Here is an 18491-nt window from a genome sequence, read left to right as displayed (position 1 = left end):
GGCAAAAGAGGAAGATAGAATAAGTAGCAGGAGTTACAAAGAATGAGTTCTGGGGTCGATTTGTTGGATTAAAGGCGGGTCTCCAGCATGGCCGCAGTCAAATGACTGAACCAAATCAAAGACTAAAAAAGTAATATCTGTCTGTCTATCTATCTATCTATCTATATCTATCTATCTATCTATCTATCTATCTATCTATCTATCTATCTATCTATCTATCTATCTATCTATCTACCTATCTATCTATCTATCTATCTGTATATCTTTCTTTCTCCCCATCTATCTATCTAAATGTATGTATGTCACTGTGTCGACGAGACTGTTTGATGTTATACACCGGTGGTCACACGCATTGTCGTCACATTCAATGATGATCCCACGTCACTGGCTTGGTGCATAGCGCAACATCCCTCCTGAATGAAACGCCAGTCCATCATAGGGCGAACCATTTACAGCCGAGTGGACTGAGGAGACGTTAAATGAAGTATTTCCTCTAAGTCTGGAAATTGGTGGTTTGATTGTGAGTGGTGTTGTTTAACCACCAGGCCACGCGCCTGCACACACACACACACACACACACACACACACGCACACATGCATACATAAACACACATAAATATATATATTCAAATATATATATATACATTAGGTATAGGAGTGGCTGTGTGGTAAGTAGCTTGCTTACGAACCACATGGTTCCGGGTTCAGTCCTACTGCGTGGCATCTTGAGCAAGTGTCTTCTGCTATAGCCCCGGGCCGACCAATGCCTTGTGAGTGGATTTGGTAGACGGAAACTGAAAGAAGCCTGTCGTATATATGTATATGTATATATATATATATATATGTGTGTTTGTGTGTCTGTGTTTGACAATCGATGCTGGTGTGTTTACGTCCCCGTCACTTAGCGGTTCGGCAAAAAAGAGACCGATAGAATAAGTACTGGGCTTACAAAGAATAAGTCCCGGGGTCGATTTGCTCGACTAAAGGCGGTGCTCCAGCATGGCCGCAGTCAAATGACTGAAACAAGTAAAAAAGTATATATATACATATACGTGTGTGTGTGGATGTGTGTGTGTAATCTAAACCTAGGTATGTCACAAAACACATTCCAGCAAGACAGGAATTATTACGCAATTTTTTGACAATGTGCTTATCATCATCATCATCATCATCATCAACTCTTCCCCTCCTCCTCTTCCTCCTAGTCATTATTGTCATCATCATCATCATCATCATTATCATCATCACTATTATCATACCGATGACGACGACGACGACCACCACCACCACCACCATCACCACCACCACCATAATCCTTATTAAGAATATCATCAGCACCGACGTCACCACCCATTTACATCATCATCATCATCATCATCGTGACCACAATTCCCAGCCGCACGGTCAGGTCACCCGAGTTGCAAGAAACAGCAGCAGCCAAAAATGTCTCTCAAACTGCATCGTAGCGTCTAAGAGAGGGCGACATTTGCATTATGTGTCCCTGCATCACATGTGCACAGGGAAAAAGGCAAGATAGTCACGGCTGGAATGCATTTCATCATAGATCTGTTCGATTAGGTCTAAAGTGGAACTAAAACAATAGAAGACACACACACACACACACACGCGCGCGCGCACACATCACACACATTACACACATCACACACACACACATTACACACACACACACATTACACACACACTCATTACACACACACACATTACACACACACACATTACACACACACACATTACACACACACTCATTACACACACACACATTACACACACACACATTACACACACTCACACATTACACACACACACACACACACACACACATTACGCACACACCGACTAAGTTGTTATTCGTACATGTGTATACTTCAAAACTAGTAACTTGTCTGTGTGCGCGTGCGAGCGAGGGGGAGAGGGAGAGCGAAAAAGAGAGGGAGGGAGGGAGAGCGAGCTTATGTTTGTGTGTGTGTGTGTCTGTGTGTGTGTGTATGTGTATGTGTTTGTGTCTATGAGAGAAAGCGAGAGAGAGAGAGAGAGAGAGAGCGCCAGAGAGAGAGAGACAGAGACAGGGAGAAAGAAAGAGAAAGCGCGCGCGCGAGAGAGAGAGAAACGGAGATAGAGAGAGACAGATAGCTAGGCAGACAGCTAGGCAGACAGACAGACAGATAGACAGAGCAAACAATTATAGTGCGATTTGCCATACAACTCACAAAGGTAGCGTTTGTATATATTTGTGAGTCTTGCAAGTTTCGGCTTGGCTATATTAATGAGTGCATGTGTGTGTCTGTGTCTGTGTGTTTATATATCTGCATAAGTACATACACATACATATATACACACACGCACACACACACGCACACACACACACGCACACGTATATATATATATATATATATATATATATATATATATATATATAGATATATATATATATATATATATATATATGAGATTGTTTCTAAGTGTCGATGTTTGCATTGAGAAGATGCGTAAAGTGTGCCGCATACGTAACAACATTTGGTGTGTGTAGCTTTGTAATAAGAGCAGACATGTGCGTGCGTGCGTGTGTGTGTGCAGAATGGATGTGTGTGTGTGTGATGCTAACGTGCTAATGTGGATGTGTGTGTGTGATGCTAACGTGCTAATGTGGTTCTTCTACCTCCCCTCACACGTAACGTTCGGCAAAACAAGTGGCTATATACACATGTAAACACACGCACACACACACACACACACTCACACATACACACACACACAGCTGTATGTTGTTTATATAGTAATATATATATCCATCTGTATACACACATTCACATAGATCACAACATATAAAACGATGTGACGTGAGCGGCGTGTTGTAGTTGTTATATGCTTTCTTTGTCTCTCTCTTTCTCTCTCTCTCTCTTAATTTCTCTACCCTGCTACCACATCTACTTCCTTCCTTTCTCCCGAACCTCTCTCTCTCTTTCTCTCACTTACTCGCTCCCTTCTCTTTCTACACCTCCTCCTCCTCTTCCTCCTCCTCCTCCTTCTCCCCTGCTTTAACCATTCCAGTTATTTTTCAAACCGTCACTTCGCTTCTATTTCAAATCTTCCTCGTCTCCTTCATCTTCTTCTTCTTCTTTTTCTTCTTCTTCTTCTTCTTCTTCTTCTTATTCGTTTCTCTGGACCCAACAACACTAAAAACTGTTTTGTTTCTCTCTTCAAACCCAGCTGCTACAACATGGCTTTACTCACTTAATTTGGCCTTCAATATCGGTAAGTTGTATCTTTAAATACACTTTGATAGTAGTGGCCATGACGATGGTCACGATGATGATGATGATGATGATGATAATGATGATGATGATGATGATGATGATGAGGAAGATGATGATGATGATGATGAAGAAGATGATGTTATTAATTGCATTCGCTTTGGTTCTTTTATTGTTATCGTTCTAGACTTGCTTGTTATTCTTCAGTTTGCTGCTCTCTGTTTAACCCTAGGTCAATACTGGTTGAGCAGTCTATCTATCTATCTGTGTGTGTGTGTGTGTGTGTGTGTGTGTCTGTCTGTCTGTCAATCTATGTTTTATATAGAAGAGTTCCTAGCCGTGGCCATCCTGTCATTATTTGTTTATCTGAGACTTACATCATCCAAAGTATCTAAGGAATTTGCCTGCTGTTTCTAGCAGGTCAAGTAGCCACTTAGTCTTCTCAACCTTTGTTCGGTAATGTTGTTGTTTTCGTCTTTGTTGTTTAACCCCAGGTCAGACCTGATCAACGATACACACGAACGTTTAAATAATGACCCTCCAGCCATAACCACTCCATCTTTTTACATTTTCACAAAAAACACGCTACTACATTATTCAACGTGTCATTTCCTAAGACGGTGAGGGTGTGATTACGAAAGAGTTTGGCTGCTATTTCTAACAGGTTGTGTGACCGCATAAAGACTCCCGTGTTGCCTCGATATTTTTGTTGTTGCTATTGTTGTTTTGTTGCAATTGTTACTATTTTCATAGCTGTTGTTGTTGCAATTTTTGCTGTTGTTGTTATTGCTGCTAGTGTTAGCATTTTCGTTGCTATTCGGTCAATGATCTTGCTGTACATTCGGTTCTACTTTTAAACCACTGTGTAGTTGTTATTGTTGGTGTTGTTGCTTAGTTCAGATCATTAAAGACATTCCATCCATGCACATCACGTCTTTTTTGTTTCAGACAAAAATCAATCCACGGCAAACTGTCATATTTCTTTTTGTATGACAATAGAGTGTAATTCTAAGGGAGACTGGGCTGCTATTTCTAGCCTAGCGAACGACTGCCTACAGAGGCTCGTTTGTGAGTGTTGTTATTTTTTGCTATTAACGTTAACGATGATGTTGCGGCTGTAATGCCGGGACAAATATGAACGTTACTAATATAGTTGCATCACTGATGTGATGTCATGGCTGTGATGCTGTGACTGTGAGTGCAACTAGGCTTACTCTTGTTGTTGTTGACGGTGGTGTGATGTTGTGGCTGTCATCATTGTTCTTGATGCTGCCGAAATTACCAAGATGTGGTGTTTGTGAATATTATTGTAGAAATTTCGCTATTGTTTGTGTCGTTCTTGTCCCCTCCCTAAAGATGCCCCTTTTTCTGTTGTTATGACAATGCAATGTAACGACGCCATTGTTGTTATGATTCTTTAACCCCAGGTCAAGTCTGATCCAGCTAGACTAGAATTAAAGATGATCCAATCATGACCATCCCTTCCTTTCATAGTACACTGTGGAATGTGTTCTTTTTGGGTTTTTTTTCTTTTATAAAATATCTTCAGAATGTTCTACGAGTGAAATTTGGCTGCTGTTTCTAAACAGTTTGAAATTTATTCGCTTATTAACGACACTCTTGCATTTGTTGTTGTCTCTCCTGATGTTATTGTTGTAGATGATTGCCTGTTCTACACGGTGCAGCAAAAATAACCGCCCACATTTTGCAGATTAACAAACATTTCGAATGCAAATGCACAATGGACATCGATCCAAACCCCCAACGATAACTGCAAAACAAAATGGTAAAGCATTAGCTACATAAAAAAAAAACCCCTCACTGCCATCTGCCTAGTCCTTACCAGTTTAATGTGGATTGCAATAATAAAAATGAGAAGTTTGTTCTACCGCACGCCCGCGTATTGTTATTGTGACGTGTGAGATTTTGTGATGTAATAATATTGTTGTGATTCCTCGTTAGGTGTGTGTCTGTTGTGGTGTTTCTGTTTTTGCTGCTATTGTTGTGTTGTTTCTGCTATTGTTGTTTTGTTATCGATGTGTTGTTTTTGTTGTTTGTTTTTTGTCGTTCTCTGTTGTTTTATGTTGTGCTGCAGTCACAGCCGCCAGTTAACGATTCTTCATTCCCACCTCATCCTCATCCTCCCCACACACACAACACAACTGCCCCCCCACCACCTTTCCATGAGTCAGCCTTCAGTAATAGGTGTGTCATCACACATTTAAGGAGTGGTTCTAGTTCACTATATCGATGACAACTCACACAGTAAACAACTTTATGACTTTGTTGTTTCACTCTCATCCACACAATAACAGTAACTGTATTGATATGATTCATCGATATTCACCAATCACCGATCACCAATCACAACTGCTTTCTCCGCCGATCTTTGAACAGTTCCGTTTCTTCATAAACAAACCCTTTCTGATCACATTCCTTTTAATTTACACATCATTACACGATATGCTCCATTTCCTAATTAAGTTTCTTTGATGATGTAATTAACGATTTAGTGTTCACAGTAAAGTGCTGTTGCGATTTTGTGTTGCTATTGCCGCAAGTTGCTGGGCTGTTGTATATAAGTTGCTATTGCTATTGTCTTAAGTTGCTATTGTTTTAAGATGAAGTTGCTATTGTCACAATTTATCATTGCCATTGCAGCATCAACATGGCTTCCTTGCTATTGCTGTATGCTGTCGTTGCTACTGCAGCAATTTATCATTGCTGTTGTTGCAAACTGCCGTTGCTAACGCAGCAAGTTATTGTTATTGTTGCGAGTTGTTGTTTCTATTGTAGCTAACTGTGGTAGTTGTCACTGCTGTTATACAAAAATGTTGTAAGCTAATATTGCCATCGATATAAGTAGTTCTCGCTATTTCTGTTATTACAATTTTCACTTCTTTTTATATATTTATTTACTGCTTTATTATTAGATTGCTGCTGCTGCTGCTGCTGCTATTATTGCTGCCGACATTGACAACGGCGGCGACTTGATGTTTAGTGTCGGCCGGAAGTGATTTATTACCTGTAATAATCCTATAATCACGCAGCATAACCACTTTTGAACAATTCTGGCTATAAACAGCCGCACACCAAATATATAAGGCAACACTAAGCATACAGCAGCGTCGAAAGGAATAGCAACGCGACAGAAATAGCAACAAAAATATTTAGCAACATTGACTATATGGCAATATGAAATCATGGACCTCCATTTTAAAGTCTGGAGATTCAGGATTTTTCGTGGAAACTATAAAAGCAGTGGCCTCTTGCTGCCTTCTGCCAGGGTATTTACTAAGTTTACTCTGCGAGGCTTTTGAAGAAGCACAAATCTATTCAATCTTTAGGCAGAGGGACTGGCATTTGGCAACAACATTATATAGTAACAATATGAATGTGTGTGTATTTATGTACCTCTCTCTCGTTTCTTCTACTCGTTTTGCTCTTAATTTTGCACCCAACTACCTATACGACTTTTGGTAACTAAAAATATATGTAAACGCTTCATTCAAAACATATATTTTGTAGTTTTTGATTCTGTATCTGAAGAATTTCTAATTAGAAATTTCTTACATGTTTATCCAAAATATACAATGTTGTAGTTACTATTAACAAATGAAACACGTGTAAAGGTGAATAAGTGAATAAATAATTTCTTTTGATATATATATTATAGTCGTCGTCGTCATCGTCGTCGTCGTCGTCGTCATCATCATCATCATCATCATCATCATCATCATCATCATCATCATCATCATCATCATCATCGTCGTCGTCATCATCATCATCATCGTTTAACGTCCATTTGGCATGGGTTGGACGGTTTGACTAGGGTGTGGCAAACCAGGAGGCCACACCAGGCTCCAATCTGATCTGGATGCCCTTCATAACGCCAACCAGTCCGAGAGTGTAGTGGGCACTTTTTACGTGCCACCGGTACGGGAGCCAGTCAGGCGACACTGGCATCGGCCACATTCGGATGGTGCTTTTTACGTGCTACAGGCACGGGAGCCAGTCAGGGCGTGCGAGATGTGTATGTGTGCGTGTGGCAAAGTTGAAATTTACAGAAAAACAAAAGGCGATGACAGGTGTATAAACAACAAGCTGGTGTATTTGTTTGACACTTAGGAAAGTGAGTAAGTCTCTGTTATGTTTCGAGCCTACGCACTTCAACAGAAAGGAACACGAGGAACTAAACAGAGAGAAAATAAAATATTAAAAAAAACTCTGTGGTTTAGCGAACACCAACACTACATAAATATCGGCACTAAATATGAAGCAACATTACATGGCAACACTGCATGTATAGCTGCACTAAATAAACAGTAGCAACAACAACAACAACAAATAAAAAAAGAAACGATTAGATACCGTATTAGTCTGGATGAGCTGCCCTCTGGTTTTGTTTAGGAAATGGTACCATTGATGCCATATTCTTAGTACGACTACTGCAAGACAAGGAGATGACTAGAAATCCTTCCTAGCGTTCGACCGGAGAAGGTCGTTGACAGAATCCGTCACACTGTGATTTGGTGATCTCTAAGAGATTTAGAAATTTAGAAATTACTTATGAGAGCAGTACAGACTAAATAAGAAACAGTGGTGGTGGTAGTGGTGGTGGGGGTGAGTTAGGAAGGTGACAACCAGCAATGAGCTCAACGATAAATTTGGTGTACGGTTAGGGGTACAGCAGCAATCAGTTCTTAGCCCACTTGAAACCATTCGAAATATGAATGAATATTTAGCTCTTATGGCAGAATCTGTAGAAATTGAATTTTGAAATTCCAGATGAAATGTAGAATTTAATGTAAAGTTAATTATTTTAGTTAGTTCGAGAGAAACTGTTAAAGCAAATGCTGAGAATTCAAAGTGACTGATAGGTGTGGAGAAGGGTTACCAAGGAAGTCTTGGGACATGGCAGTGAGAAATGTTGCTCTGGCAAAAGTGACAAGGACCGTGTTGATTGGCTGCAGATGAGGGACTGCAGAACACTTGCTCTCCAGCAACAGCTAAAAGAGTGGGATCGCGTATATTCCCCACTCTGCTACGTATTCTATACTCTCCCACCTCCCACACCGTATCTTCTCCCACCCGTTGTATTTATTCATCTCCCCCACCCCATTCGCTTCTACTCTTCATACCAAGTCATCCGTAACTGAGAAATTTTCTATAGAATGTGAGACGTTTGTGGCGAAAGATCAGTTCGAGAAGTTTGAAGAATTTACCAAAATGAACTTGCCAGAACGAAGTAAGAATCGTGTTTGGCAATAAACATGGAAGGATAGAGTCGTTCTTGATATGTGTTATATGATCAAGATTCAGGAAAACCGATGATTGAAAGAGAAGATATGTCAGGGAGTTGGTAGGGTACTGGAGGTGGAAAGGAGCTGGAAATAGGTGGGGCGGGTGGTGGGTTGCGGAATTCTTCTCTTGTAGACTCGATTGGCCAAAACTAATTGGCGTAAAGATTGGCCAAACTGATTAGTTTGAATATAAATTTTAAAGGACTCTGCACACAGTTGCTATAATTGCGGCGAAAGTGACGAATTACATTCAAATAACAACTTGGCAGTGTTTGAAAGGGTTTCAAATCTCTTAGATAGGACGTGTTTGTGGTAGTAGTGGTGTGGGTGACGGTGTTGGAGGAGGTGATAGTGGTGGTAGTGGTGGTGGTGGTGGTAGTGGCGATAGTAGGTGTGATTGTGGGGGTAGAGGTAGTGGGTGGTATTAGGGTTTCTATCATTGAAAACAGATGGGATGGTTACAGTTCGAGTGGCTTTGATTATGGTTCGATTATGGTTCACACCCAAACACACACACACACACACGCACATACACGCATAAATGAGCGCACACACACGCACACACACGCACACACATGCATCGTACACGCACACACACGCACACACATGCATCGTACACGCACACGCATCACACACACACAAACACGCACACACACACGCGCACACACACGCGCACACACTCGCACATACACACACAAACACACACACACACACGTACACACACACGCACATACACACACACACACACAAACACACACACACGCACACACACACACACGAGCATACATACATATGCGCACACACACAAGCACACACACATATGCACGCACACACACACATTCATACAAGCACACACGCATTTATATACTGAGTATATGTGACTCTCCGCAATTGCTTTAAAGTTTACTAAACGTTAGGCGACTGTTAGAAACACCAGATGGAGTTCCAGCGAAGCTTTTAGAAATATCTCCCTCAAGTCAGTTAAAAAACAGAAGAACCGTTGAGTAATTGTGACTCATGTAAGAACGAAATATCACTAATCTTTAATCATATGTCTGATAAACCAGAGCATAACTTTGGAATCACTACAACTGCATCACCTCCAGCCACCACCACCGCCGCCACCAGCACCAGAACCACCAGCATTAGCACTACCACCAGCATCAGCACCACAACCACCAACACCACCACAACCACAACCAATACCACAACCACCACCACCACCACTACCACCGCTGTCCCCGCCTCTGCCTCCGCTGCCAAATCCGCCGCCGCCTCCACCGCCGCCGCCGCCGGCACCACCACCACCACCACTGTCACCACCACCGCCACCACCACCACAACCACCGCTGTCCCCGCCTCCGTCTCCGCCGCCGCCTCCACCACCACCACCTCGCCCCCTGTCCCTCCGCCGCCGCCGTCATTACCACCGCCGCCACCCTAACCACAATCAATACTACAACCATCGCAATGGCCATGGTCACCATAGGCACCACCGCAGCTCTCACCGTTAGGACTCCTCTCCCACAACCACCACTGCCGCCGCCGCCGCTGCCCCTCCACGACAACAGCAGCTAGAAACATGAGATAAGCTTCTCCAATTCTTCATAAATGAAGTTTACTTAAAGCAAGGGAGATAATTCTCTTAATCCGCTCTAATCCGTTATAAATAATGTAAGCAGATTAAAAGAATTGTTAAAAACTGTCAGCAGACATTATTTGATCAGACGAATTGAAAAGTAAAATATTTAAATTACTCAAGTTCGTAAAACATTCTGACTACGTCATCAAAATGTCAATCACGTGATGCTTTGTCCACCGCCATCAATACATGTACTCTCTTCTCCATCTCAAATCATTATCTCAGGTCTGTTGTGCTTACATTTTATTGAGGTCTTCACTAAGACATTCCACCCATATTCCTTTTTATTATGAGTGGCTATGGATTCTACTATATTGTAGGTTCTTATTTCTTTGTCCTCGGGATTATCCTTCAGATTTCATTATAGAGTGCCCTAGCCACAACGCCATGTCTCATCGGTAGATAATACCGTGATGACATTTTCAGACAACTGCTTATGATGTGGGTGACATCTTCGGCTGTAAAATTTTACTGTTTTTCTTGCATCTCTATCCCTTTTGTACATCAGGTACTTGATTGATATTTCCTGTCCCTGGATTGCAAACGCATACCTTTCAAAGTGGGAGGTAGTAATTAGTCCATAATGAACTGCTTTGATAATCACGGAGATTTCTACTAACATATCCATGCCTAGTTTCCTGCTCTTATAGGCTCATCCTATGTATGTATGTATGTATGTGTGTATCTTTTATTTCTTACTTTGCTTTAATTATTAGACAAAAGCCATCCTGGGTACCGCCAAGAAGTGTTGTAGTGGAGCGGACAACAAGAGCACTCGTTTTTTTTTCATTAAAGCCTGCTACTTATTCTGTCGGAAACTTTTGCCGAACCACTTAGTTAACGGCTACATAAACACCGGTTGTCAAGTGTTGTGGTGAGGGACAAACACACACACACACACACACAACACACACACACACATACACACACACACACACACACACACACACAAACAAACGAACACACATATACGCACGCAAGCACATGCAACAGGCTTCTTTCAGTTTCCGCCTAACAAATCCATTCAGACATTTGTGGTCGGCCGGATGCTATAGTAGAAGACACTTGTAGACACTATGCAGTGGGACTGAACCTGGGACCGTGTGATTGGGAAACTATACACCCTCACCTAAGCTTCTGTATGTATATATGTATGTATGTATGTATGTATGTATGTATGTATGTATGTATGTATGTATGGATGGATGGATGGATGGGTGGATGGATTGATGGATAGATGGGTTGATGGATGGATGGATGGATGGATGAACATATATGGATGGATGCCAGGTCACCCTTAGTGCTTCTGGTTAAATGTAACCCTGTACGACCTGTTGCAAATTCGGGCCCTCGGCAACTAAACTGAGAACCCAACCGAACCTGTTTGGTAAGGATGGTGGTTTTCATTGGACGCTCTGCAGAGCAAAAATCAAATCCAGCATAAACACTGCTGGGTCAACGGCCAGCCCAAAGCAGGGAGCGAGAGACTCCCTGGTCTTTGTTTAGAAACTCCCTAGTTTTGGGGAGAAAGAAATCCCTACTGAAATAGCTGCGACTTCGTTTCAACGATGTAGATTAGTCTTTGCTTTAGAGCAAATGCTTAGATTGTGTGGCCGGCACTCTGCAAGGCAGAACAAACAAGCGATGGCGTTGTCGAAATCGAATTGCAGCCATTATATCATTATGTATGTACACACACACACACACACACACACACACACACACACACACACACATATATATATATATGATTGATTGATTCTAGTTTCAGCTCATGAGCTGTGGCCATGCTGGGGCACCGCCATATGTATATATATACATATACATTGATATTATAAGGGTAAATAATTATTAATTTTAAAAAAACCAACAATTATCTCCGAGTAGATTTCGGTATGGAAATATAACCATTATCGGTTTGAACTTTAAAAAAAAAGTTATATATATATATATATATATATATATACAAATTGAGATAGGGGTTGTAAATGCAACCCTCCATGGTAATTGATATTTGATTTAGATGTATTTCTCCATTATATATATATATATATATATATATATATATATAAGGGCAAGCAACAGGTTGCTTAGCCACATACCGAAAAATTAGAAATAGCAGTCAAAGACCGCTTAAATAGAAATAAGCAGTCTTTGAATGCTATTTCTAATTTTTCGGTATGTGGCTCAGCAACCTGTTGCTTGCCCTTTTTAATATATACTAGCAGTATCGCCGGCGTTGCTCAGATTTGTAAGGAGGGAAATACTATAAAGCCTTTTAGAGAGTTATAGCCAAAAAATAGCAAAAAAATGGAAAAAAAATGATGGTAAATTTTTTTTGAGAGTTAAAACAGGTGGAGTTGCGTCCCCTAGACGGTCTGTGGTTGGGTTTCTCATCTCGACCCCATGTCGAATTTATCGATTTTTTTCAGAACTGGGGGAACTTTTCAAAATTTTCGCTGCGTTAGTTTTGAATTATGAATTGGGCTATGTGTTGTCAAGTTTCATCAGAATCGGTTGAAAGCCGTGGTCAGGGTGAGGGTACGAGAAAACAGACACACAGAAACACGCACAGACAAACTGCCGTTATATATAGAGATATATATATATATATATATATATATATATTATATATATATATACATACATACATACATATATACATATATATATATACTAGCAGTATCGCCCGGCGTTGCTCAGGTTTGTAAGGGAAATAACTATAAAGCATTTTTAGAGAGTTATAGCCAAAAAATGGAAAAAAATATGGTAAATTTTTTTTTGAGAGTTAAAAAAGGATGGAGTTGCGTCCCCTAGACAGTCTGTGGTTTGTTTTTTTTGATTCTCGACCCCATGTCGAATTTATCGATTTTTTTCAGAACTGGGGGAACTTTTCAAAATTTTGGCTGCGTTAGTTTCGAATTATGACATTGGGCTATGTGTGTGTCAAGTTTCATCAGAATCGGTTGAAAGCCGGGGTCAGAGTGAGGGTACGAGAAAACAGACACACAGAAAACGCACAGACAAACTGCCGTTTATATAGAGATATATATATATATATATATATGATCAAATCAAATCAAATCAAATCAAAATAGACAAATAGATGAACATCAATGGAATTTGTATCTTGTGGTACCAGTGCCTGTGGCACACAAGAAATCCATCAGTGCTGTAGTCAGTGCGGTGGGCACATGACAAACCCCATCCGATCGTGGCCGTTCGCCAGCCTCATCTAGCACCTGTGTCGGTGGCACATAAAAACACCATCCGAAGACCCGGCAAGACTAGTCAGGCCATAACCCATGGCCCCTACCTGGGACGTAGTCAGTCCACCTGTGCATACCTTCCTTCTTGTGACACTTGTGAAGACCTGTTTAGGCAAGTGAAAATCAATCAAAACAAATCAAAATAGATGAACATCATGGAATTTGTATCCTTGTGGTACCAGTGCCGGTGGCACGTGGCACACAAGAAAACCATCCGAACGTGGCCGTAGCCAGTACCGCATCGACTGGCCTCCGTGCTGTGGGCACGTAACAAGCACCATCCGATCGTGGCCGTTTTGCCAGCCTCATCTGGCACCTGTGTCGGTGGACATAAAAACACCATCCGAGCGTGGCCGTCTGCCAGCCTCGTCTGGCACCTGTGTCGGTGGCACATAAAAACACCATCCGAGCGTGGCCGTTTTGCCAGCCTCGTCTGGCACCTGTGTCGGTGGCACATAAAATCACCCACTACACTCTCGGAGTGGTTGGCGTTAGGAAGGGCATCCAGCTGTAGAAACACTGCCAGATCTGACTGGACTGGTGCAGCTTTCGGGCTCCCCAGACCCCAGTTGAACCGTCCAACCCATGCTAGCATGGAAAGCGGACGTTAAATGATGATGATGATGATGATGATGACATACATAAATACATACATATATATGTGTGTGTATTAATGGGTGCACGCACGCGTATATATATCATGCATATTCACAGACACATACCCTCCATATATATGTATATATTTTACTTATTTTATAATACGTTCTTCAGCAGCAGAAGATGCAGCAGCAGCCGTAGTAGTAATAGTAGTAGTGGTAGTGGTAATAGTAAACAGAAATAGAGAGAGATGAGGGGAGAGAGAAATGTATCACAAAGCCAATAATATTTCTTATATAGACTTTATTATAGATAAATATTATATTTAAAGTAACATAAATACTATTATATTATGGTCTTGACCTTTGACCTGGCTAGGTCAAGAATGTTGACCCACCTGAAAACTTGTGTGTTCATGAAATGCTGTATGTCTGATTGTGTTTTTTTTTTTATCATTCAGTTGGTGATAAGGGTTTTGATATTAGCAGCGTGGGAAATAGATTTGGCATTATTAATACAGCAATTACATCCACCCCACTCACATACACACGTGAATAAGCAGTTCACGTATGATTCACGGCACAGATGTCCCTCTTGTATTATTCAAACATCCATTATATATATACATATACATACATACATACATACATACATATATACATACATATATATATATGTATATATATATATATATAATATATATATATATATATATATATGTATATACATATACATATATATATATATATATATATATATATGTATATATATATATACATATATATATGTATATATATATATATTATATATATATATATATATATATATATATATATATATATATATTATATATATATATATATATATATATATATATATATATATATATATATATATATATATATATATATATATATACATACATATATATATCTGTGCTAAAGTGATATTTTCTTTTAAAGGCAAAATATTTGACACACTTTCATGAAAGTTTATGAATTTTTGCTTTGTTGAAGAGAGATAGGAATTTTAATTTTCAGGCAGGGCCCATCTTTCATTAAGCTATCATTTATTTATTTGTTTATGGTGACCATACAGAACAGCGACAACCCAAACAATAAAGTTTTCTTGTCATTCTTAATATATTCTGCTAAATTTGAACATGAAGATACCAATCACTGTTGTTTTCCTTCACCGGAGAAGATCTCCTCTCTTTAAGCAATGTGTGTTCATAACACACGTGATTCACTGGTGTAAGGATGTTTTTAGACACCGTAGTATTTCGACCGTGGTATGTGTGTCCTCAGTCAGACACATTCCACCTGACCGATGAATCCGACAAGAGCATGAGTTCTTATTTATAGAAACCAGTAAACTAATTATTTGTTGACACGTGATGATGTCTGCGAAGCTGTTAATATTTCATAGGTGTTCGCAAAGCAATAGCGATGCAGATTCGAACGTTAATATATTGATGATTGTTGTACTTCCTCATCGGAGAATACCTCCTCCCTTTAGGCAATTTGTGTTCACAACACAATTTTTGAGCTGATTTCTATAAACATCCATTTACAAAGTTTCGCTGACAGGGGTGGAGCGGGGGAAGGTACCTGGCACGAGCTTTGCAGTAGAATGGATACTGTTAAATGGCAGCCAATGTGCTAGGAGGTGATGTTAAATAGGAGGTCTGTTGTGAAATTTAATTTGTGAAAGAGAAAGAAAAAACGACTAATTAATATATTAAAACTTGCATATAAGGGCTGCTTGAGGTAATTACTGGGTTTTATGCGGTTTTAGGGATTACAATTTTGAAGAACACAACTTGAAAACAATGGTAGTGTTCTTCATTAAGTATTGTACAGTCTGATACATTTATTTTGAGAATCACCTAGCAACCACTTCAGCAAATACAATGAAGTTTGTGTTTAGCTGATGAGGTCATAAAAAGACCAGAACGTATCTGGAATTCTCTCCCATTCCAGCCAAAATAAATAAAATAATATTTGCTATTGATTAATATCGGTGTTTCCGCTGTTATTTCATCACTACATCTTTATTCCTCTTATTAGATTCATTGATCAGTGATAGCTCTGATTGAGGAGACACTGAATAAGGTCGAAACAGTGCGGTATCTCTAAATCCCTCTACGTCAATGAATCGCATGTTTTATGAATCCGTATTATCTTAACGGAGGAGGTTCTCTTCGATGGCGAAACACAACTGCTTTCAGTATTTTCAAGTTGAAATCTGTTATAAAATATTAGAAATGAATAGATACGTTGTTATTTATTTATTTGCCCGATCAAGGGTCTTATCTGAAGCGTTAGATCGGACTCCTGTCTCCTCCACGACATATAGCAGAAGTATTTATACATTTTGTTCAACGCTTTTCCCTCTCGTTTTAATTATTGATGCCAAATATCTATGATTCACTGGAATTATCGTCATCACCATAGTCATCGTCATCATCATAATCAGCGTCATCGTCGTCGTCGTAATCGCCACCACCAACCGCCGACGCCACCACCACCCATCCCCACCCATCCCCACCAGTAACAGCAGCTGTACGATTTCAAGACATTATATTTCCAATAATATTCTCCGATTAAGTAATCATTAAAATGTTCATTGTTAAAACAATTAAATATTTAATCTGTGACGAAGAAAAGCTCTCTAGATTAAACGTATAAACTGCTTAATGATAATCCCTTGGCTTACTACAGCAGAAGGAATATTGGAGATATTTGATAAAAAAATTACGTAAGTTATTCTGTAAAAATGAGAAATATTTCACACAACACAACAAAAAGATATTGTTATTAAAAGTAAAACAGATTTGTCGTATCGCCGGCATTGGTACCACCTTTTCTGCAGAACATAGCCAATGTCTTGGAGAATATTCTCCACGCAGTAATAATCACCGAGATAAATGCTGGCAAGTTGGCTGGCTGGTTAATTCACTAGTCACATTTTATATACCTTATAGAGAGAGGCGGAGAGAGAGAGAGGGGGAGGGAAAGAGGGAGAAGAGAAACAGATAGATAGATAGAGAGAGAGAGGGAGAGGGAAAGAGGGAGAAGAGAAACAGATAGATAGATAAAGAGAGAGAGAGGGAGAGGGAACGAGGGAGAAGAGAAACAGATAGATAGAGATAGAGAGAGAGAGAGAGTGTGTGTGTATGTTGACATAAGTGGTGCAGGATGATTGCACATATTAGGCTTGGTGGCAGGAGGAGAAGGAGAGGGGTTAAGTGAGAGAGTAATTATGGGAGGAATTATGCAAATGAGAAAAGGTGTTGATCAGGCAGAAAGCGTTAGGACATGGGAAAGAACAGCTTGCCAGTATTTGTTCATTCAGAATTCCAGATCCCGTTGCGATCGAGTTCGTCAGTTATCTTTTCAGAGTCGATAAAATAAAGAACAAGCCAAACACTTGGGTTCAGTAATAGACTTATCACGTTCCCTCAAAATTGCTGGCCTTGTGTCAGTATTTGACACAATTTTAAGGTCAGGCAGTTTTCTCTTTTGAAAAATGTGTGTTAGCCGTCATAGGACGAGTAACATACATTTTCTGATTTTATGATTCTTTCTTGTAATTAATATGCTAAGACTAACTAGTACTATATCCCAGGCAGATGGTACTCCTGTCTCTAAACTAGCACTTCCCGACCGAGTTTCCACGGACCACTGAGATTCCATGAGGGATCACGTGAGATTCTAAGGGCGATAATGATAATTAGTCTTAATTTTAAGCAAATTTATGTTCGATAATTTTTGCTGGTTTAATTCTATATTCCTAATTAAACAAGCATATTTCTGACATTCAGACAAAATTCCATAAATCCTAGTTGTGGCGTTAGATTTAAGAACTGCCAAATTGTTTAAAGACAGTTTTATAAAACTTTATATCTTTTAGCCAAAGTGGTGCTCACATCCATTTACAAAGTTTCAGTGACTAGGGTGTGCAAGGGGGTGATGTTAAATCGGAGGTCAGTTGTGGCATTTAATTTGTGAACACAACTCGAAAATAATGGTAGTGTTCTTCATTAATCATTGTAGAGTCTGATAAATTTATTTTGAGAATCACCCAATAACCACATCGGCAAATAGAATGAAGTTTGTGTTTAGCTGATGAGGTCATAAAAATACCAAAACATATCTGGAATTCTCTCCCATACCAGCCAAAATAAATAAAATGATATTTGCTATTGATTAATATCGGTGTTTCCGCTGTTATTTCATCTGTATTCTTCGTTAGCTTTTGATGCAAATTGAATTTAATATGTTAAAAGTAATTTATATATTTTGCGTCGAAAACTTTCCTTGGTCGTTTCCAAATAACAAGTTTATGCTGTCAACCATCCAGTGGAATTGACATCATTAGCTGCAACACCGACAATAATAGGTCA

The 18491-nt window shown here is 39.8% G+C and overlaps 1 protein-coding gene across 1 annotated transcript in view; it reads left to right on the top strand.

Annotated features, from left to right (window-relative positions):
• The first annotated feature begins 2909 nt into the window (after window positions 1-2909).
• LOC118762449 (putative uncharacterized protein DDB_G0277255) overlaps window positions 2910-18491 on the top strand; it is a 141663-nt gene continuing 126081 nt past the window's right edge. The window contains exon 1 of the mRNA XM_036500987.1: window positions 2910-3273. The gene's annotated coding sequence lies outside the window, so the exon portion shown is untranslated. The remainder of the gene's footprint in view (window positions 3274-18491) is intronic.

This window comes from Octopus sinensis, linkage group LG3, assembly GCF_006345805.1.
Source record: "Octopus sinensis linkage group LG3, ASM634580v1, whole genome shotgun sequence".
Classification (NCBI taxonomy): Eukaryota; Metazoa; Mollusca; class Cephalopoda; order Octopoda; family Octopodidae; genus Octopus; species Octopus sinensis.
Note: the sequence above shows the minus strand (reverse complement) of the source record. Positions and strands in the feature narration are given on the sequence as shown.